This window comes from Falco cherrug, chromosome 7, assembly GCF_023634085.1.
Source record: "Falco cherrug isolate bFalChe1 chromosome 7, bFalChe1.pri, whole genome shotgun sequence".
Lineage (NCBI taxonomy): Eukaryota > Metazoa > Chordata > Aves > Falconiformes > Falconidae > Falco > Falco cherrug.
Window position 1 is genome coordinate 54,301,554 of NC_073703.1, and position 22,978 is coordinate 54,324,531.

At 38.3% G+C, this 22,978-nt stretch overlaps 1 long non-coding RNA gene across 1 annotated transcript in view; it reads left to right on the forward strand.

Moving 5' to 3' along the window:
- Positions 1 to 5,493: 5,493 nt before the first annotated feature.
- The window catches only part of LOC129736583 (uncharacterized), a 48,357-nt gene continuing 30,872 nt past the window's right edge, over positions 5,494 to 22,978 (forward strand). The window contains exon 1 of the long non-coding RNA XR_008733385.1: positions 5,494 to 5,746. This is a non-coding gene — a long non-coding RNA (uncharacterized LOC129736583). The remainder of the gene's footprint in view (positions 5,747 to 22,978) is intronic.

Below are 22,978 nucleotides of genomic sequence, written 5' to 3' on the forward strand. Positions count from 1 at the left end.
ACCCCGCTTGTTCCCTCTAGCATTGATTATGTGAATGTCATCAAGAAAATGCTATTGCTTTCCCAGTACGGGTGGAATCATCTATAAAGATGAGAGCCTGTGATTGGGAGAGTTTAATTATTTGTAAAAAGGTTGTTGCTTTCCCTCTTGAACAAAGAATCTGTAATAGACCCTTCTTTCTCTTGATCTCGACTAAGAGCCTCACAACAGACACATCTTCACTTTCCTACTACAGCTCCTTGACACAAGAGCGTGACTCTCCCTCCTGTTGTTCTCTGCCTGTCCTTCTCACTCTTTGCCTATCCATGACTTGTCCCACTTTGTGCACTATACCATCAGGTCTACCAGATTCTGCTCATGTGTGATAGCCCTACAGCTGGCCTGGACTTGCAGTTCTTTGTTGCCCAGGCTGTGCACATCAGTGTACAAATGCCTTTGGGAAGCCTTCTCCTTTCTCAAACATAGCAGTGCGATCAATGAAGACGTACCTTTGCTGCTGACATATACTGGGTAGCTGTGCATTCATTCTGCTCCTTCCTGGGATCTTACCCTTGACCAGAAAGACTAAAGATAACACCATGTGAGCCCTCACCCCGCTAAGCTTCATATCCAAAGCCCAATAGTCATCTTTAACCTGCTCAGAGTTTCCTCTGGCTGTCATTGGTGCCTGAAAGGATGCTTGTCAAGGATATTAGTCAGAAGGTTTGAAACTAGAAGTCTATTCAAGGCTAAAAGAGTCCTAATGAAACTGTGTAATGACATGCACATCTGGAAGAAGAAAAGTATCTTTTGAACAGGGTGAATTCCATCCATTTTGGATCCCAAAGGAAGATAGTTGCAAATGCAGGTGACTGTATCTTATGTTGCTGAGCTGCAAGACAAATCAAATCATTAGTTATGAATATTGAATTCACATTTGCAAACAAAGAAGTGTATGTCTACACCCCAGGGGAACATGTTTACAGTGACAGAGACTGTGATTTCAGGGAAGTACAGAGAAACTGAATTAACAGTAGCCTGTCAGCAAGAATTCAGTCCATAACAAATAATGTAATTTAGCAACATTTTAAGAGAGTGGTGGTATTTTGTTGACTTCCATTATATTCTCTAATTCCTGTCTGAAACATCAAATTCTGATACGTTTTGTGCTGAAGTAGTAGAAAAGAATAGCAGATACAACATTATGACATTAAAGCGCCAGAGTGACACTTGTATAGAGATGCTTATATAGAGCTTTGCAAAAGGAACGACATCACAAAGCAGAATGAAGAACTCAGCCCCACATAACTGCAACAACTGAGAACAATAAACCAGTAAAACCTCTAAACGGTTATCATCAGTGAATGCTGTGTGGTAGAGCTGATTTCAGAAAGCAGAATGCTTTATCATTCAAGGGGGAGTTAAGCAATACAAAAGGTGCATAACTCTCTTTGTGTATACACATATTGAGATAGGTAGGTATCTATTTACATGCCCACATGAATGCACATACTCCATCTGATTAGCCCAGAAAGGGTTAATCAAGGGCATAGTTACTTCTCCAGTTGGAACTAGCTTGCCAATCAGAGAAGAGATATGAAGAAACCTGTGGCCTAGGGCAAAACGGGGGCAGTGAGTGGGATGTTGTGTTATTTTCACAGCTTTGCTCAGCCTGTGTCTCAGAAGTGCTGCTAAAGGCAAGGTGAGGTATGCAGGGGGAGAGCATCTAAGAGCACAGGAAGGAGTATGAAAACCATTTGCTGGTGAAGTTGTGATCCTTGAACCGTCAGTCAGAAGATGGCTTTTCCTTGATAGAAGAGGAAATAGTACCTCTTGATATGACAGAATTAGTTAAGCCAGGGGTGTGCAAATACGGCCATTTGGACTTGGAGATGACTTCTGATTTTCTCCGATGGCTAGTGTATGCCATTCCCTACACATAATAAGGGGATAAAATAGCCAGCCTTGCTGTGGAACTCAAGCAGAGGTTGAGTTCTTAGTCATACCTTTTTGTAAAAATTAGTGCTTTGGTGGCTGTAGAGTATATTTATTTTTTAAATTCCCTTTTCATCCATACTGTTCATAAATAGTGGGAAGGATGAGAAGGGAAGGAAAACTCCTCATGAAGTTGCATTGAGATGTAAGTCCAGGGGTATCAGAGGGCAGATTGAGTTTTACCTTGTTTGTTATGTTTAACACAGTGAATTCCTGTAGAATACCAAGTGTCACAGTTTGGTAAGAAGAACGTGAGATATGAACTGCTCATAGCAATATACTGTACTTTGGGTTGGTAATGTTTCTACAGCTTCAAGATGATACAAGCTACTTTGTTCCCTATTGAATAATCTCATAGAGCTTAATGATGCAATGCATGGGCTCCATAGTACTGCAGGTGACGATCATGCCAATAGTGGGATCCCTCCTTTAGGAATGGACTGATGGTAATCAGAGTGGAAGTGATTATGTGGTGAAATAGTTTATTACTTTGAAGTAAGGAAGCTATAAGAAAATGTATCTCTGGAAAAAAATACTTGAGAAATCATCCTTCAGAAAACATGAGAAGCTGGTACGTAAAGGTCTTTGGGAAGGCACACTGATGGACAAAGGAGTGAAGAACGGGTGTCGTCTAAGAAAAGCAGTTGTCATAACAGTATATTAGTAAACTATTTCCACAGAAAGTGAAATTAAGGAACAGTGAAGCATGTAACAATGTTCTAGAAATTCATTATAGAAGGAAGAAAAATGCACACTCATTTACAAGGACAGGAGCGCAAACTGCAGTTCATACTGAAAAAGTGGTGAATGATTTCTATGTTTCCATGTTCACGCTTGGTGTGTTGTTTGAAAATTAATGATATAAGCATTTTTAAAAGGAGACAGAACAATAATCCTGAATAAAGAAATAACAGGCTGAAGGATGCCCAGATAAAATAAATGTGGTCACATTGCATGGGCCTAATAGAAATCAGTGCAGCATACTTAAGTTGATAATAAAATTAGTCTCTGTAGCAAGAATAATTATCTTTTAAAATCTGGATGATTTACAAAAGGAGATTCCAGGCATTTGTAAGCATGGATTCCAAGAGAGATGCTGAAAAAAAAAAGTATTTTGTGACAACAGGGAGAATAATAAGTTTATAAACAGCATGAGCTTGTAAAAAATGCATTATAGTAAATATTTTGTGCTTTTAAAAAATCTAAAATAAAAAAATAATGTTTTTTTGAAAAGGAAATTATCTAATGGAGCTGCAGATATGATGCATCTTGAGCTTAGGACAACTTTATTGTCACATCAGTTCTCTTAATTAAGCTAGAGAAGTCAGGTCTGTATAATGTTTTCCCCACAAGTTTTATTGCGAACTGCCTCGGTGAGAAATTACTAAGGATTCACTGTCAAACTGGAAGAGTATTTCAGGGAGTCAGTCTCCTTTTTAAAGCAATATTTTAATGTAATGATTCAAATTTTGGAATAGAAACTAGAATCAAGCTAGGGTCTTTTGATAGTGGCTAGGGAATGAATGCCACTGATGATTTGAACATTTGCGCTGTTTTACAAAGGAAATGTTGATAGAGATAACGCCAAATACCACAGAGTACTTTTTCTATTGCTAAAACAGTCCTTGATGTCAAACCTTTTACAAGGTACTGAAGGAGCTGGGGTAAGGCGGAGGCCTGTGATGGTGCTTCACTTGCTTATCCCTGAAGAAGACAGAACAGTTTGATTCTGATCCAGGTAAATATCAACGCCCTTCTGAGTGATCCGCGTTAAGGCCTTACGCACCAATGCTTTAAAAGTATCAGCAGACCTGTTTGCAGCTAAGAAGCTGTGCAGAATAGTAAACCGGGTTCGCCATTCTGCAATTCACTGTCTGCCTTGTATTTTACAACTGTGAACGAGAATGGTAAATTATGGGAGGAAACACTGTTTCATACACAGGAGAAGGAGACGAGGGCAGGGAGATGTGGTCCGATGAGATGTTTTTTTTCATTTCTAAAGGTAATGGAAAAGATCTGGTCTCACTCTATAATAATACCCATCCCTCCAGATGGAAGAATAATATAAACAAGTCTGTAAAATAGTGCTGCTAACCATCCCAGCTGTATGATAGAACTGAGTCTTTCATCTGCTGGGAATGAAGAAGCTAAAATAGTGCAGATCCTGAATATGATTGTTGGCAGGATCATCGCCATAAAAATAAAACTCCTTTCTCATGTCTCCTGGCATGCATGTGGCTCAGGGATTTCAATAAACCCTTATTTCTGACAGACCTCAGGACAGACAAATATATATGCATATACTGGTGTAGATATAGGAATAGTTATATATCTTAGCAGTGGCATTGAAAATTCCCCTTAATCAGACAAATACAGAAGCAGCTCACTGTAATGGCTCTACAGCCTTAATAACAGAGAAACTTAAGTTGTTTTCTGGTCCCACAATGCACAGGTATACAAAATATACTTAGGTCAATGGTTACATGGGTGGATGGTCTTCATGGATTAATTTGACAAAAAAAGGTGGCTGAGTATGAAATAGATGCAGAACATATTCTTTAAAAAAGTTGGTTTTAGGGCAACATATAATATCTTTGGTTTTGTGTCCGCATCATGCTCTCAAAGGTTCATGCTACGTGGATTTATGAAAAGAGCTTGAGTCTACACAACACTGGTGAATTTTTCATAAAAAATGTTTCTGCTAATTATTTCAAGACTAGGTAAATCTAGAGTAATACAACATGTGATAGCAATGCAATACAGAGATTGTTGATGAACAGATAGAAAGAATTCCAGCCTTACAACAGTCTCCTCTGCCTTGCACTAGCTCACTTCCAAAGTTCACTAGAGCATGTAATGGTTTCTCTATTATACTCAGCTATAAATTCCATACTTCTGACGATGCCAAATCCACTATAAATTGAATTAATTATGTCCTTTATCGTAATTTATTGCTCTCAGACTGTGAATTGCTGCAACAGTTTCAAACATCTGGACTTGTCATATCATATTATCTCAGAACAAAAACCATAAGCTGAGAAACTGGTATGTTTAATAGAATGGTATCTGTGTGGGGCCACAAAATCATAAGAAGAACATTCATATTACCCTACTTAGCACCTTATGCTAGAGCAATTTACACTGTACCATTTTGTGCCTTCCTCTTAGATCTTGTGCGGAGATAGATTTAACAGAAAGGAGCGCTTTGTTTATGGCTGAATGTTCTTTAAACATAGGGCTGGACAATGCTTGAGCAGGGCAGGAAAAGACAGAACTTCTTTACTGAGGTTTCAATCACTGCTGTGTGCTTTATCAGTCTTTTAGTAGCCATTCAAACAGAGATGACTGTCAATCTCTAATGCAATCCATGTTTCATGGTCTTGACAAATGCTGTGTGGAAAAACATCCATTTATTGAATTACCTGTATGGGGGGTTTTTTCTTCATTTTTATGAATTATGATAGATACCTAAATTACTTGCCAACATTCTTTTAATAATTTTTTATTATTATTGTTACAGTAACAACCTACTGAAGATTCTTCTGGACACATGGAAACCTTGCATAACGCCAAACTTGGAACATGCTGGAAGAGTCTAATTCTGGATTGTCCACAGACCACCAGTAGCTGCCACCAGCCTCCTTCCCTACTGATGGCAGGTCTGGGGAGAGCTAAGAGCAAGTTCGTCCCTACAGGATAACTTCACTGCTGGACAAGGGCTTAAAGGAGCCTGGAGAGGCACTTAAGCACCACGGGGGAGTGCATTTTGAAGGTAAGTGGGAGCTGTGTAAGCCTTAGCTAGGATTTTGAGAAGTGCTGATCGCATGTGCCGACACAGATGCATACGCACATAATTTCTTTCTTGCCTATGCTTGTGGCTGAACAGATGTGCATGTTGGGCAGCTGTGGGCCAAGGCTACTTGCCTGTGCTGACAGGATATATTAGGTCAAATTCAGTGTAATGCTAATATACCTGCCTGGCTTCTGGGTTGAATCTGACTCGTATTTGTCCGGGTCGACGTGCAGGGTTGTAAACTTATTGTTTAAACACATGCATGTACAGCTTATGTGATATGAATTTTATTGACTGTAAATCTTCAAACGGCTTACACATCTTTGAAAATCTTACTCCTTGTAGGCTATGACAAATGTGATTTTTGCATTTTTGGTCTGGAAGGCCAGAGTACAGTAATGAGCACACAGCATCCCACAGATGTCATATAGTCTCCAATCAGGTTTTCAGTTTAAAGGTGTTGTGATTTGTAACTAGAAACGTTTCTGTAACTAACTGAAATGTTGTATATGAGTTTGCTTTTCAGCAGTTAGAGATGGAGAAAAAGTTTATTTGGACATATATATATAGATATCATTGGTATTGCTCTTCTTTTTTGAAAAATTAATGTTAAGGGCCTTTTCTCAGGAGTAAACTTCTTTCAAGTTTACATTTCTTCTACCATAGAATATACAGTATGATTTGTTTCTTTAAAATGTTCATTTCATGTTATGTGCTGTTTTTATCACCAAATTCCATTATTGCATCTTTTAGAAAGTCAGTTGGTAAATGCTAATTAAATGCACATTTGAAATTAACTTCAGTTTGAAGCTCAGATTTGAAAGCATCAGTGTGGTGTAGGTTTCTGTAGTACGTATGACAACATTGTTTTGCCCTGCTGTACCTGAGATAGAGCAAAATAAGCCCTACCCAGTTTTCAGGTCTCTTTGAAGAAGACAGAATGCTATGATGCTTCTCCTTACATGACTACTGAAGCATGCATATTTGCAACATATGGAATCTGTCTTTCTACACAGCATGCTTTACAAAGATGATATAACTTTTTCCTTTTGATAGTGCTTATGATTTCCTCAAATTTCAGCATTACTTAAAGGAAGCAAATGAACTAATTTAAATGGTTTTATTTTCTACAACAGGTGAAGAAAAACCTTTGGGGAATGAGCACTAATGGTACAGCCAAGTTATTCTCAGTTGTTTTCCATGTTCAGATCAGATAAAATCTCAACCAAAATTGTTTGAAATGATGAGAAATCTTCACCTCAGTTCTTCCCTCAAATGTACCCAGCCCTGGTTCTAAGCTCACAGGCAACTCATGTCACAACTTATCTTTCCTACCTCTAGAGATCAGCTCTGCGGTTCAGAATATACCAGTAGCCCAAAGTAACAAACTCCCTGTGGCTGGTGTCCTCTTCTGTTTTTGTGGGTTGTGGAACTGGAATGAACATTTTCTGAGACGCCCTTAAAGACTTTACGTAAAAAATTCTGCACCCTGGCAGAGGGAATGAGTGTGTTCTGTGTTTCAAAACGTACAGACCGTATTCACTTTATCCTACAGCCTACTAGTGCTGATACAAAAACAAAGTTTCTTCATACCTAGCTAATGATGAACATTACAGAAGTTTTTCCCTTAAAGACCATTTCCTTACCTGAGCTTCAAGTGCAAAACCAGAGACAAGAAATAATTATTTGGGTTGCCAGGCCAAGTCTCAAACAAAAAAGCCACACTTAGAAGTTTTATTTCATGTGTACTACTCGGCGTAGTCTTACAATGACGTGAAATCAGGTCAGGATTGTTTTGAGCTCTGTGGCCAGGTTTTGTTGAAAGGCTGAATCTCTTCAGCCTGAATTCTGCATTGAGAACAAAGCATAATCTACCATTGTGTTTCTCAGTGTTGCAAGATTGAGTGAGTCAGCCTTCTCTTGCTCATGTGATGTATGACCAGATTAAGGCATTTCCTGAAATGTGGGCCAGGGCTGGTCACCGTAAGGGCCAAATGAAAGAAATACAAGGGTGCTTTTAAGATAAGGTCACTCATGTTGAAAACGCCTATTCTGTTGTAAGAGAGCACTGCGCTTTCTGCTTGAAGAGTCCACCCATCTTGTGTTTACCACAGCAGACACTTGTTTCAAATTATGAGAGTGCATGCAGTATTTTATTTTATTTTTTTAATTAGGACATATAAGGCTCTCAAGTGAGAGCCCCAAACTCTATGTTGTAATGGAACTTAAACTGATATATTAATGAGTCTCTGGTGTGTCTAGATGAATAGCACTGAGATGTGCTAGAAACCACAGCTTGTTTCTGCCCACAGCAATGGTTCTTAGACTAGTGGACTCACTGTAGTTTTGCCATTTTATATTATATCAACAGCTCTTGTCTGTTGAATACTGCAGAGCAAGCTCACCAATGGGGCCAGATAATTAAATTTCTAAGAACAGCAATGAAATAATTTTTGTATTCTTTGTGTCTCTACAAGGAAGCACAGAAGAGTAACAAGCAAGAACTTTTTTTTACCAAATGAGTATCTCCGCTCTGTAAAAAAAGTCTCTGCTCTTCTGTGGCCAAAAAAAAGTTTAATTCAAAACATTTTCCTTTAATAAATTAATCCAGCTCTGGGCTGGGTTTACTCAAACACTACACTAATGCAGGATGAAGAGCTGATGATAGACTACTGGCAAATACCATGGTCATAAACAAAATTTTCTTATGCATGTGTAGTTGCAAGGCTGCCTACCATAATTTAAGTGAGTTCTGGGGAGGGAGGGAGGCTTTGGCAGGTGCGTGTTTGTGCCTTGACAGCGGCCAAACTTCTAGCAGAAAAAAATCATAATTATAGTTTTAGATTAGCTGCTAGACACTGTACTGTGGTCCAACTGACTCCTAAATTTTTGCCATTTTTTCAGGAAATAGTTTTACACAGATCAAGTTTAGAAATTTGCTATACTGTGTCACATTCAAAGCCTGTCTTCTAAACTTGTGTCAAGAGCTTGGTGTTATCATTTACTTATTTATTTCATTACTTTTATACCAGATACTACTTTGACAGCTGCTGCTGCAAAACACTAAAATAGCTTAAAAATAATACAGCAGTAACATCAATACACATCACAGAGCTCTGCTGCAGATGCTTTGGGATGAAATACAAACCCACCCAAATAGCTGCAAATGAGAACAAAACAATATGTGCTGATTTATGTTGCATTCTGACGGTCAATAAAGCTTGGATCCGGCAAAGAGCACATGAGAGCAAATTCCATAGGAGACATCTGCCACTGACAAGTGGTGTTGCCAGTGTTGCAGAACTCAACAACAGAATTTGACAGCAAAATGCAAGCTTACTGGTGTTTAACTGTTTAATTAACTGCTGATAGGCACCATGAGAACACAAGAATGTACCTAGGCTTATGTGGGTGAAAAAGATCCATTCAAATGGACAATCCAGCAGGAAATATTTATAGTTTTCAAAGTTATGTCACATCCACAGCATGTGAGCGGACTGTGGAGAACTAATCTCTTTGGGAGCTGCAACTGCAGAAAACCCCAGACCTCAGTCTGGATAAGTATCATGGAGTCACCTGAGGATAGTTCATTAGGTCCAATTTGTGTCACTCAAGAATAACACCTGGTTGAGTGCAGCAAAAAAGAATTATTCCACTTCAGTTAGGGATGGTGCACCTCTTATCCCTGGTCCCTGTCTTCAAGTGAAAAAATACACTCTTTAATGGCCACAGTTCTTGGTGGCCTCAGCAGAAAGGCTGTAGATAAGTTTTGGGGTTTGATTTACTTTTTCAAGTTCCTTTTGTAAGTAAGACCTGTGTAACCCAATGGAAACATGTTGGAAAGAGAAGCTGGAGGAAATTGATGTTGTTCCTGCATGTGGTACTTGGTCTGTGACTGGACAATGAATCTAATTCTTGTGTGTTGTCACTGTCAGGCTGTCTGTAGCTGTGATACGTTTGGGTAGGCTCCATGTGCCACACTGGGAGAAATGAGTATGTGGGGAGGCCAGAGGTTTCTTGTTTCTCCCACCAATAGTAAAACTTATGTCATTGTCATGTGGTGGCAAGGGGTGGGAGAAAGCAACTGATATACCAGTTTCTTGCAGTTCTCCAGTCCACAGCAGTATCCCTGCCTGCACCCTTACATTTTGCTAGAAAATTGATCAAAACCCCCCAGAAAGTAATTTACTACTTCATTTCCTGGCTTGCAGTATTTTTAGCTGTAAAAAGGGGAATAAGAAGTGAAGACCTGCAGACATGGAAACAAGCTCTTTCCATCACCGAAACTGAACTGTGGGTGTTCCCTTGGCAAGCTGCTTTGTCTTGTGTTTAAGTTAAATTTGGAATAATCTGTACTTTTAGGGTCTTATTTTATAAATAAACACAAAAGTAAATGTACATGTGTAGCATCAGAAACATATATATGTAAAGAAAGGGATTCTTAAGTGGTCAATATTTGTTAACAATACTTTGAACAAATAACATTCTAACTAATCTTCAAATGAAATGTGACAATTGGTGTTGCATATTTAGAAAGAACTATCTATATTAAGAAGTGGGAGAGTGTATATTTCTTCAAGAATCAGTAATTGGAAAATAGAAAGTGAGGCTAAGATTGCTTGACAATGTTTCTGTAATTTCCATTGTGATGGGACTATGGACAATTTATTTTAACCTTATCTAAGAGCCTGTCTGTCTGTCTGACAAGAGATCAAGGTAAATAAGAGTTATGCTGTAATAGCAGCATACAGAAAATGTTCCCAGCTCACTTGTTTTTTTCTTACTGTAATTTTTAATTGCTCTTTTAAAGTAATGGCTGAAATAGATTTTTCCCTCAGATCTGAAGGATTTAAAATATTGAAATACAAAAGAATGAGTTTAGTGGAAGGTAATCCTTTGAAAGAAAAAATCTGGAGTGCATGTGAGGAAGCGTGTAACACCAGCATTCTGTGGGAGGAAGCCTTTTAACTGCAGACATCGTTATAGATAACACTTTAACAAGAGTTTGCAATCTGCTAAAACATCCCTCACCACAACAAACCCAGAATACACGTGCACAGACAGAGATGTAATCTGAGCCTGTGCGAGGAGCTAGGGGCCAGCAAGTGGGTTTATACTCTGTCCTTAGCATTACACTTTTCAAACACCTGTATTGTTGGCTCTTTGCTTGTGATCAGCTAAGCTTCAGAAATGCTGAGTTTGCTATATTTGCTGGTAAACTGGGCTGTAGTAGCCTTTGGTATGCCCAAGAATCTTTGCCTGACCCACAGGAATGATGCAAGTGAGAACTTGGGCGCACAAGACCCCTCTAACAAGTTCAGGCTGTATCCAGACATAAGAACATGCTTGCCCGTTGGGCAAGTTGGTATCTGAGAATGGGCTCAGACTCCCACTCCGTTAGGAATTTAGACCAGGAGTTTTCAGCCTGTGGCTCATGAACTGGTTTTGACTTACAGCCTATAGAAGGCAATTAAAAGAAAAGCAGCCTAGTACTGCTAGGCTTATATTTGCTCTACAGAGGTCTGGTCAGCCCTGGAAGATTTGCAGGGGTGTAAAAATTAAAGAAGAGAAAAAGCGAAAAAACCCTCCAAAACCAAAAGCCTGGTTTGAGAGCCCTATTTTCAATGGAGATTGTGATTTAAATGATGCAGTCAGTCACAGGAAGACATTTGAACTAAATGCAAGGAGCTGTGAAAATGATGATTTATATAACTAGGAGGGAAAATTCTTTCAGTGAATCATATTAAATTCAATGAGAACAAGTTCAGGCCCCAAACTAGGAAAGATTAAAGAAACTGTGTATTCTAATACGTGTTCTGTGGAATAATATATGGTTATCTATTAATCACAGAAATATGAAGATTTTTGGAAGGGATTATTTTAAATTAACCAAAGCCTTAAATACCCCAAAACTAATCAACTGGAAGGAAAGATCTAGTTGTTTTTCTTGTGAATGGCCAATACTAAATATGCAAAGCAGCCTGTTTGTGCATGGATCACAGCAGTTTTTCTTTCAGATGAAAAGACATTGTTTCTCTATTATGGTACATACTTTTAGTAGCAATATTGGGAGATTTATGAGGAATCATTATGAACATAATTAAAACAATCCCATTATCCTTGATGTGCACTTTTGCCAGTTTTGATGTGTGTTTCATTTTCTGATGCATCTGCTTCTGAATACAAGAGGTTAAATTAGACCCCACAAGATTTAATTATAGGTGTATTTGCCAAAGCGGAATATAGAGCTTTCTAAACTGTTTGAAGTGCATTATGTCATTTAAATCTTTATATGGTGCATATTCCAGGTGAGTCAATCAGCATGTTTTTCCAGAGATAATAAGAGTGGTAATGAGAAAATTAGGGTACAGACCTTTTAATAGTCTTTATAAAGGATGTATTTTAAAGATATAAACCTCCTCAAAATCTGCAGAGCTTTTGTATTATTCATAAAGTGGTTTTAATTTTTTAGAGTTAACCTCTTTTTTTTTCAGGAGTAGCAAATATGCCTACAGATAAAATCAAACAATTCTCATTAAAATCTCACAATTCTCTATAGTCTGTGTTCAAAAACTCCATAAGAAACTTGTGAAGACTTCCTTTTGTGTACCACTGAATGACTAACTTTTATGAATCTTTTGTACAAGCTCTAGAGTCTTAATCACTTTGCAGTTAGGATTTATAGATGAATAACATTTCTCTATATTAAACGAAAAAATAATAAAATTTGTGGCCCAGATCCTACTATTGAAAAGGCAGTGGTGGATTGTTATATTTGTAGATTTGAAGGATTTTTCTTTTTTCACTTGTAGGATTAAATCCTGTTATATAATTTCTCATTTGTCAAGAGTCCAAGTTGTCGGTATAAAATTCAATTAAAAAAGGTTCTAGAAAAGAAAAAAAAATACAGTGAAGCTGCTGAAGGAGGAAATTAAAATGATTTGTCTAGTTCAACATGCAGTAACTGTGCAATTTTCATGGACGTGGTTTATTATCAGATGTACATCAGCAAAGAATACATAAATATAAAGTGATTTTAGATCAAGTACTCCAGGAGGTTAGTACTCCAGGTGTGGCCTCACCAGTGCTAAGGCCACACCTGGAGTAATCTGTCCAGTCCTGGGATCACCGGTTCAAGACAGCTATGGACATACTGGGAAGAGTCCAGCAAAGGGCTACAAAGATGATTATGGGACTGGAGTATCTCTTCTATGAGGAAAGGCTGAGAGAGCTGGAGCTGTTCAGCCTGGAGAAGAGAAGGCTCAGGGGAGATCTTACCGAAGTATATAAATAACTGAAGAGAGGGTGCAAAGAGGATGGAGCCAGGCTGTCTTCAGCGGTGCCCGGTGACAAGACAGGAGGCAGCAGGCACACACTGAAACACAAGGAGGTGCCATCTGAATGCCAAGAAACACCTTTTCACTGTGAGAGTGACCAAATGCTGGGACAGGTTGCCCAGGGAAGTTGTCCAATCTTGGTCCTTGGGGATAGTCAAAAGCCAGTCCTGGGCAACCAACTCTAGGTGGCCTTGCTTGAGGAGGAGGGGTTGGACCAGATGGCCTCCAAAGGTCCCTTCTAAACTCAACCATTCTGTGAAAAAAACCCAGATATATGCAATGTCTCAGTTTTCCTCTTGTAGCTTCAGAGAGCTTGGATGTTTGGTTTTTTTGTTTTGTTTGGTGTGGGTTTGTTCTTTTTTTTTTTTTTTTTTTAGATGAGTGGGTACAGTTCTCTCCTTTCTACATCCTATTATGCAGACTGCCTATGGATGTGTGAGCTTAAGTCAGAGCACATGGGGAAGGAAAAGAATATGATCAAAATGTGAATTGATGTTGTCTCTTCATGCACCCTCCCTGGGCATTTTTGTTATAAATGGACACAGAATTCAATGTTGTCACATCATGACAAAACAAAAGCAGGACATAATTTTTCTTCCCACAACAAATTATTTCTTTAAAGCATAGTAATTTTGTATTTATGGATGTTATTTTCAGTTAATCTAGATCTAAAAGTCTAGGCAGTGTTCATTGCATGTGTGTATCTTCTGGAAAACACTTCTATAACAGGACTCATGTAAATTATCACAAGATAAACACTGAAGTTGCTGCATATTAGTAATTTTCAATCATTAGTAGTTTCTAGCCCAGTCGTATTACTACAAAATATTTAACTTCCCAAAATGTTTCTATCTTAATTAGAAGTAATCTGTCACAGTTGTGAGACAGCTCTAACTAGCATTACCTGCATATCATGACATGAAAGTGGCAAGGTGTACACCTCCTCTGCATTTTCTGGAAAATCAGGATAATGAGTAGGGAGGATGGATCAGAGCTTGGGTTTTCAAGACTTGTAATTTTCCAAGATGTCTAGCACAATCCCTGGCAATTCTATTAAACAGCAGATCCAAAAAACAGGCCCTCGGTAGCTATTGCAAATCTGCATAACAAGCTGCTTGTCAGATTGGGTGAAGCAATGATGGCCTTGATATGAGCTTTACTTCCCAGGGCTGGTTTGCTAACTGTTTGACCACAATGCACACAGTTAAAACAGTGGAGAAAGCTTTTTTATGCACAGATTCTACAGCCAAGTTAAATAAAGGTATTTGTAGTTGACAGCAGGCCATAGGTCACTTGGATGGTGGGTTTTTTTAAAGTTTAAGTAAACTGGAAATGACTGCTGGAAAATCACTGTAAGTTGAAGTAAAAGATAGTTATGATAGCACTGATACTGCAGTAATATTATAAATAAATAAATAAGAAAATTCCATCAAAAGACAAAGTAGTTTGATTTTCATCAGAGACAAGTATCAGCCGGCAATTAGATCACTAATTAGATCTACTTTAATAGAATCAGAATAAAATGTAACTATTTAAACCTGTTACCTGTTATTTAAATGTGAGGTTCCAGAACAGCTTTCTATTTATTTATAAAATTAAACCACTCAAAGTATAAAATAAAAAACATTTTGAATGATTTATAGTTTTAAAATGTACAGTCTTGGTCTTTTCCAAAAATTGATAGTCCCGTTTGTTTTAGTATGATCAGATAATGCCCTATCAGTAAAAATCTTTAATAGTAAAAAACTTGCACAGATAAAATATGGTGATATAAACCACTGACTATGATCATGAAAATTCTTGCTTGGCATGTTACTTGAAAGGAATTATTTTTCATGTTTACTTTTACCTGCTTTTCTCTTATTTGCCCAGTCACCATCTTAAGCTGTCACCAAGGAAAGGGTATAGTAAAAGATGCTTTCTCCATTAGATCTAGTATTATAAACTTAGGCTGTCTGCTCTCCAAAGGCCGTGATTTCACCATCTGGGAATATGAAAGTTTTGTAAAGGGATGTACAACCAGATTTTCTTCTATTTTACTTGCTTAAAGTTATCGCAAGTCTATCCTGGGGAAAACAAAAAGTTCCAAGATCAGATCACAACAAGAATTACATACAGGAAATACAGGGACAAACAAGACAGAAGACTATGGAAGTGCAAGCAAAAATTAAAGTTGGTCTTCCCTGTTCCACAACCATAGTTTAAAATCTTAAGGGATTTTTTTGTATATTAGTCATTGTTGAACAAAAGAAACTGTATGGGATTGAAAAAAAATTAGCTTATTTAGGTCTAATTCCTGAGTCCCCAGCAAACACCTAAGACAACCTGGCTCAAATCCAGGTGAAATGCTCTTGGAAATGCGTTTTGGTAGTGGAGTAATGCAGAGCTGAAGGAAAAGCACGTTTGACAAGTAAACATGTGCAGCCCTGCCATTCTCTTCTATGTTCATTTTGTCAGATTCAATTTATTAGTTTTGTCTTCATGTCTGTATGCAATTGAATGTCACTGATCTCTTTTAATTATTTTTTTTTTTAATCCTCATTTCATTTTTGTGTGGACTGTAAGGTCAAACGTTAATATAATGACTAGAAACAGCATAGGTCAGTGTGTATGTCAGTGTGTATGTGTATGTCAGGAGATCTATCAGTTCCTATAACATAACTTGTATTACTCTATTGTTACCCTTAAGATAACAGTATCTATAAAAATGAGGAATGGAAAGCTATGGTTTTAAATGATTTGTCGCTTGCAAATTATGAAAAATGTCCATTTTGTACAGAGTTTAATGAACCACATTATTAAAGGTTACATATGTTCCACCATGTCACAGCACAGTGCACAGCCCTACTGTGCTATTATATCTGTTTTATTAGTAGGCTACAGAACATCTTCTAAGAGCTTTATCATGTTAACAAGTATTTAGAAAATGACTATTGCATGAGTGGATTCCCATAGGTAATGTCAGCACAATGCTCTTACTACACTGAGAAATTTTCAAGTGCTTCCTTTCTCCTTGTTCTCATTGGTTGTGTGCACTAGCTTCTCTTCTCTGAGGGGGGAAAATTCAATTTGTAAGTTCTTTATATTGTTTCCATTGTATGAGTGTTGTGCTTAGTGTAAATGGAAAGAAAGTCTGCACTAAAAAGGTCACTTTTTTAAAAAAAATACCTCTGAGCCAAGCTTTGATTAAACTTCTTGTTGTGCTAAACACTGAAACAGACACAGAACATCACTTATTTTTCTCTTTGAGCTTGTACACACAACTATCTTTTGTTCCTGCACACACAGAATTTTTTCTGACCTACTCTCTCTAAATGGAACTGAAATCAGATAGGTCAACAATTTGTCATTTTTTTCCTGTTCATTGTAACCCCCCCAGTTTCATCCCTGGGGGTGCTGTAGCCATGGAAGCTTCTCTCACATACTGATAATTGTGCCTTAAGGTCAGGAGGGCGTGAAATCACACCTAACAAAACTTGCATGGCCACTGCATCTTACAGGATAAACCAGATAAACCTGTGTATGTAGTGGTATAAGTACCACCAGTATATTAACCAGTATTAGTCAGCAGCAATGTAGAGTCCCACAGGATTTCATGTCATATGGGACATTTAGAAGTGCATACAGAAAGCATGCAGTTTTCCAGGAGACAGTGAGCAAGGAAGGAGACCCTACCAGTGGCTTGAGGATACCACCCATCTTTTGGCAGTTTTAATAAAAATTGTGATTATCATTGATGATTGATAGTACTCTAAATTCTATATTAGTTGCGGTAATGCATGTTAGTCACCCAAAAATATAATATTCACCAGTGTTCTCAACTTGCTTTATAACTGGTAATTGCTAAAGGTGTCATTTTAGATTTGATCAAGTTTTCTCCAGAGGATAAAGAGTTTTATCTCTGGGTAGATTCAGGAACTGTTCCCAGAAAGGCATTCAATTCAATCCCCATTTTCAAAACCCAAAGCTAGTTCTTCAAGTCTGGGAGATACTTCCTTGACATTTGACAGAGCAAAGGACTAATAATGCCTTGAGATGCATTCTGACCTACCTTTTCATGATGCTTTGGCTGATCTATTACTCTTTCAATTGAATCAGAAGCTCAGCCTTTGAAGCTCCTTTGGATCCACTCCACTTATGGAATCCTAGTCAGGATACCAGATTGAGGCCAGGTTGGAAAATCCTGTTGAGACAAGAGATTGATGTTTTAGTGGCCTTGCCTTGTGTATGTTTCACATACTTTCCGTATAATCCATATTTTGGTAAATTCTGTCTCAGACAAAATATTTACTATATGACTCAGAAAAAAAGCTTGAGAAGAGTTTCATCCTGTAACAGTAGCTCACATTGGGACAAACCTTAAATACGTTGCATTGTGGGGCCTTGAATTTCTTTCTGGTTATTATATTAATCCTGTAATTATTAATAAATAATTTATCTATCAGAAATTTCAGGGAACTGGATTCTTTGTGTTTCTTTGAAAGGCGTAAGAAAGGTTATTTAAATTCTATGAGTTCATTTTTATTTTGCCTTTTTCCTCTGGGGTGATGGCTTGCAAACATCTGAGCACTGGTTGTCCCTTAAACTCAGGCTGTCTGTCGCTAAATAGTTTTGGTTTTAACTAGAAATGTCTCTTCTGGGAGAAACAGGTTGCAGTTAATTGATGGTCTCAGTTACAGATGAAATTGTTGAATACTGGCTCATGATAACTACCTCAGGTTAAACTAGAATCTGCTCTACCTAAAAGTCACTTTCTTCTTGTGAGTGGTTCAGTATTGCAGTATCCATGCTCTTAATTTAAATCTTGTCCATGTAGAATTTCATTAAGTGTTCCACGTGTATGTATCAGAAGGATCTCTACAATACCCTAACCTGACAGTTAGTCCCTGAAGCTGTACTTTTCCTGCTGTTCCATGATATGTTAGCACAGATCATGATGTTCTAAACAAACAGCACTGCATTCCTGAAAGTGCCTGAAAATGCACCATGATTACATAAGAGGTAACACATCACTCTTTTTTTTTTTTTTTTTTTTTTTTTAAATTTGGATTAATTCCTCTTTCTCAACTGATAAAGTTTATGGTGTTATGTATTTCTGAATGTACAGCATATCCTACAAGGGGATTTATTTAAATGGTGACTTTCCCTAGCTTTATCAATTGTTTCATAAATTACATAATGTATTAAGATATTATGAATGCCAGTAAACATCGTCATTCAACATCAAACACCTGTCACACCGTACACACAAAATAATAGGCTGAATTTCTAAACTTAAGATATAAAAGAACTTCAGCATACAAACATTTGTATATTTAATGACATTTTTAATGTTCCTGTGTGACTTTGCTGAAATCTGATGATGAAACATCAGAAAGTTGTTACATGAGTAACAGAGCTAGTAGCTTATTTGTGATGTAAATGGAAAGTTATTCCATAATACATTAATAAGTTCTGTTTTCTCTGTCTGCTGGCATACCTCTGTGAAGCTTGCAGAAGTGCAATGTCTTTACCACGTCTTTACCTCCTCTCAGTTTTTGTTGAAATCAGCTTATAGAAGTTATTAGGACAGTGTGATAAATCAGTCTTGTTTCTTCAGGAAATTAGGCTAAAATACTACTTTTTTTGACGATTGTTACATAGTGCATAAGCAGTATTTTATAAACAGTGTGTTTACTTCTCCTTTAGCCAATATCAGTATTGGTGTACCGTAACATTTAAAATATGAAGTTAAGACGCATGAAATCAGATTGTTGAAGTGTTTTCTACTATGGAAGTAATTTTTTGCTGAAGTGCATTAGAAATTCATGTTACCTCTTGCCTCTGCTGTCCAGCTGCCAGTTTGCTGCTGATTTACCTGAGCAGCAACATCTCTGTTGTTTTGTTCTGTGAATGGAGATGCAGAAATCACGGTAGTCTGCCTTCCAAAATTTCAAGAAAAAGATAATAGATTGTCTAAACTTCTTCCTTGCAGCTTTTCTATTAGGAGTTTAGAGGGTTTCATTGAATAAGCAGAAGCAAGGCAGGTTGCATTACAATGTTGAACACGTGTTCTTTCACTAAGAGGACAAAGGCTGAGAAAGAACTAAGTTTAAGAAAGATTGAGGAGCTCACATATCCTGACATTTCCACTAAATGCATCAGGTTTTATGGAAAACTACTGGCACCTTACACTAGACGCTATATGGAAAGAAGAAGAATATAGAAGTAAGATTAGGAAGCAAATTTTTCTAGGCATATTTCAGTAAACAATATTAGTAAATTATGAATTAGAATGAATACAGGATAAACACAGAATTTTATTTTTTCACAGATATCTAATTTAAAGTAAGTCTGAGTATGCCATAAAATAATTTTAAAACTTTCTTCAAAGAAGTATCTGTAAATCCAAATAAAAAGATACGAATTTGAGAGAGTGGGATTCTTAGAACTGCCTACAAGATTGATTCATTATGATTTTAGAAATTTCATAATAATGTCCTTTCCTCACACTATTTGCAGTAAAAGTTAGAGATCAAAAGGTAGACAAGATGCTTAAAGACTTTTTAACACTGAACAGAAAGTCAGCTTGGACGTTATTTTTTTTAAACCAGTTACCCATTCACCTCGACTTTAGACAAAACTGTGCCTAATAATTAGAGTCACATCTGATGTAGTATGATATAATCCTAACCTGTTTTTCTTCAGCTGAGATTACAGCACTGAAATTGTAAAGTTCAGGGCAATTTCTATTACTACCCCAATTTTATTCATTGCCTGCAGGTTTTAATGCTTTATTTGTAGACATTTTATACAAGTTGAATCTGAATATTATTTTATTAATGGAGAGTCATTGTTTTAAATGAGTCATGCACTGAAACTTTCTACCAGGTGTCCAAGTATTAATTAAAAAGAATATGCCAGTCAGTGGCAGAAAAATACCATAATGATGAACAATTATGAAAGGATAAGATCCTTTTCTGGCAGAAGATGCATTCTTTGGATTTTCATGTCAATGCCTAAAGCAGCAAGAGCTGCCACAGTTAGCTGTTGGCAATTTAATCTCAAATTGCAGGAGGCTTGCCAGACAGAATTTTTATAACTTCAGGAGTCAGAGGCCCTGTATTGCATGTTCACGCAAATTAAACTTATTGGAACTTTTTACCAAATCTTAATTGTAGAAAGTTCAGGAAAAGGCAAGATCACTTATTTACCCTACAAGCTAGGATGGTAAAACTATCATTTTGAAATGAAAATCCTTTAATGAATATTTATCACCATTTCCCCCACACCAGACCCAAAAATTGCTTTAGCATTCCTTGGCACCAAACATCTCCCTTATTTTAGGAGGTGATCATATTTTCATGTCAAAACAATTTGAGGAGGAAAGAACAGTACGTCCTATGAAGTGTGTCAAACCCAGTTCCAGTCAACAATTCAAGTTGTTACGATCTTACATTATGCTTCTTAAAATAGGTGCTTCTTTGTACAATTATTTCCCATTACACTTTGGAGAGGGACTTCCAATCATTTTCAACATAGCTGTGAGTACCTTCATTGAATTGATCTGCCATATCTGACTGAAGGCTTCCTACCAATGCCTAGATCCTAATTCTGTACAAATGGCTGTACATTCCTAATGGCTGTACAAATAAGCCATCAAATATTTGAGTTACTATAGATATACCTTGTTTCTGAAGGATCAAATTCACTTTCCATTTAATGGGAAATCTTGCCTTCATGGATGAAAGCCATAGTGTTTCTATCAACAGTGGTAAAGACCATTACAGGATATTAGGTAGAAACAGAAGATGAAGGGTGCAGTTCAAGATTCAATGTTTCCTTGAAACAGCTTATTTTATTCTGTGGTTTAATATTGTTCAATAGGCATCTGAATGTGTCCTGTTCAGATTGTTTTACAATTTAGAGAGCATCCATTTTGCAAAAGATTATAGGTAGTGGGGTCAGTCATCTGGATAATGGTGTAACTTCTCACTTTACATCATGGACACCAGCATTCCCACTTTTTCTGCTGATGTATTTGAAAATACTGTTTTTCTCTGAAAAAAATCCTGTTCTGAAGAGGACACAAGGTTACATTGGTTTGTCCTTTGAGATTAACTCAGTTTACAGTCAGTCACCTCAGCCTACTAAGCTCTAGGACATTGTGGGAGTTAAGGTAGCTCAGACAAACTATTACAAAAGTTAGCTTTTACACCTTTCCTATATCATCACTGGTGATAAGGACTCTGTCAAAAAATTTTAGATGACAGCATCCTTGATGATGGATTACTGTTTAGGTAACATACCTGTTGCTATCTTGACTCTGGAAGCTCAATAAAGTGAAAGGTTTCTTCATATGTCAGTGAAGGATAGATCTACTGCAGACAGGCAGTCTGACTTTAGGAAGAGGCTCACTTTTCTGTAAGGACCTCAGGGTCCTACCAGTGCTGTTGAGCCAGTGGTGTGCCCTGACAGCACAGATGGCCAGCAGCCACGTCCGGGCTGTCTGCACAGGAGGGGAAATGGGTGAGCAAGGGAGCTGAATGACCCCTTTAATCAGAGTGCTTGTTAGACCATATCTGGATCCTGAATCCAGTTCTGGACCTACCCCTCACCCCCAATACAGGAAAGGTGGATAAACTACAGCAAGTTCAGCAGAGGCAGCAAGAGTTGAGGGAACTAGGCTTGTTCAGCCTGGAGAAGATACGGCTTTGGGGGACCTAACAGCAGCCTGCCAGTACCTGCAAGGAAGTTATTAAGAAAATAGAGCAAGGCCGTTTCTTCAGTGGTACATGAAGGTGGGACAAGAAAGCAAGGACATTAAGTTGAAGCAACAGAGGTTCACACTGAATATAAGGAGAAATCACGAGAGCAGTCAAGCAGTGGAAGAGCTTGCACAGAGAGCTTGAGCTATCTCCAGCCTTGGAGGTTTTTGAGACCCAAGTGAAAAGAGCCCTCAGTAACCTGGTTGTAATGGGTGCGCATAGCAAGGTATGGTTAGTGGGGGGTGAACTACAGGGGTGGCTGCTGTGAGAAGCTGCCAGAAGCTGCCCCTGTATCAGAGAGAGCCACTGGCCAAGGCAAGCCCATCACTGACAGTGGTAGCACCTTGTGATAACATATTTAAGAAGGGGGAAAAAATCTGCTGCAGCAGCAGCTGGAGAGATAAGTGAGAATATGTGAGGGAAACAACTGTGCAGGCACCAAGGTCAGTGCAGAAGGAGGGGAGGAGGTGCTCCAGGCACTGGAGCAGAGATTCTGCTGCAGCCTGTGGTAAACACAGTGATGAAGCAGGCTGTGCCCTGCAGCCCATGGAGGTTAACTGGAGAGCAGATATCCAGCTGCAGCCCAGAGCAGGTGGATGCCCAAGGGAGGCTGTGACCCCGTGGGAAGCCCATGCTAGAGCAGGCTTCTGGCAGGACCTGTGGCCCTGTAGAGCCCAGGCTGAAGCAGGGTGGCTGGCAGGGCTTGTTGACCCTGTGGGGGACCCATGCTGGAGCAGTGTGTGAAGGACTGTAGCCCATGGGAAGGACCCACATTAGAGAAGTTTGTGGAAGACTGTCTCCTGTGGGAGGGATCCCATGCTGGAGCAGGGGAAGAGCATGAGGAGGAAGGAGCAGCAGAGACAAGATGTGACGCACTGACTGTAATCCCCATTGCCCTGTGCTGCTGGTGGGGAGGAGGTAGAGAATTCAGAACCGGAGCTGAGCCTGGGAAGGAGGGAGGACTGAGGGGAAACTGTTTTTAAGATTTGTTTTTATTTCTCATTATCCTACTCTGATTTGATTGGTAATAAATTAATGTCCCCGAGCCAAGTCTGTGTTGCCAGTGACAGTACTTTGTGAGTGATCTCTCCCTGCCCTTACCTAGACCCGTAAGCCTTTTTGTTATA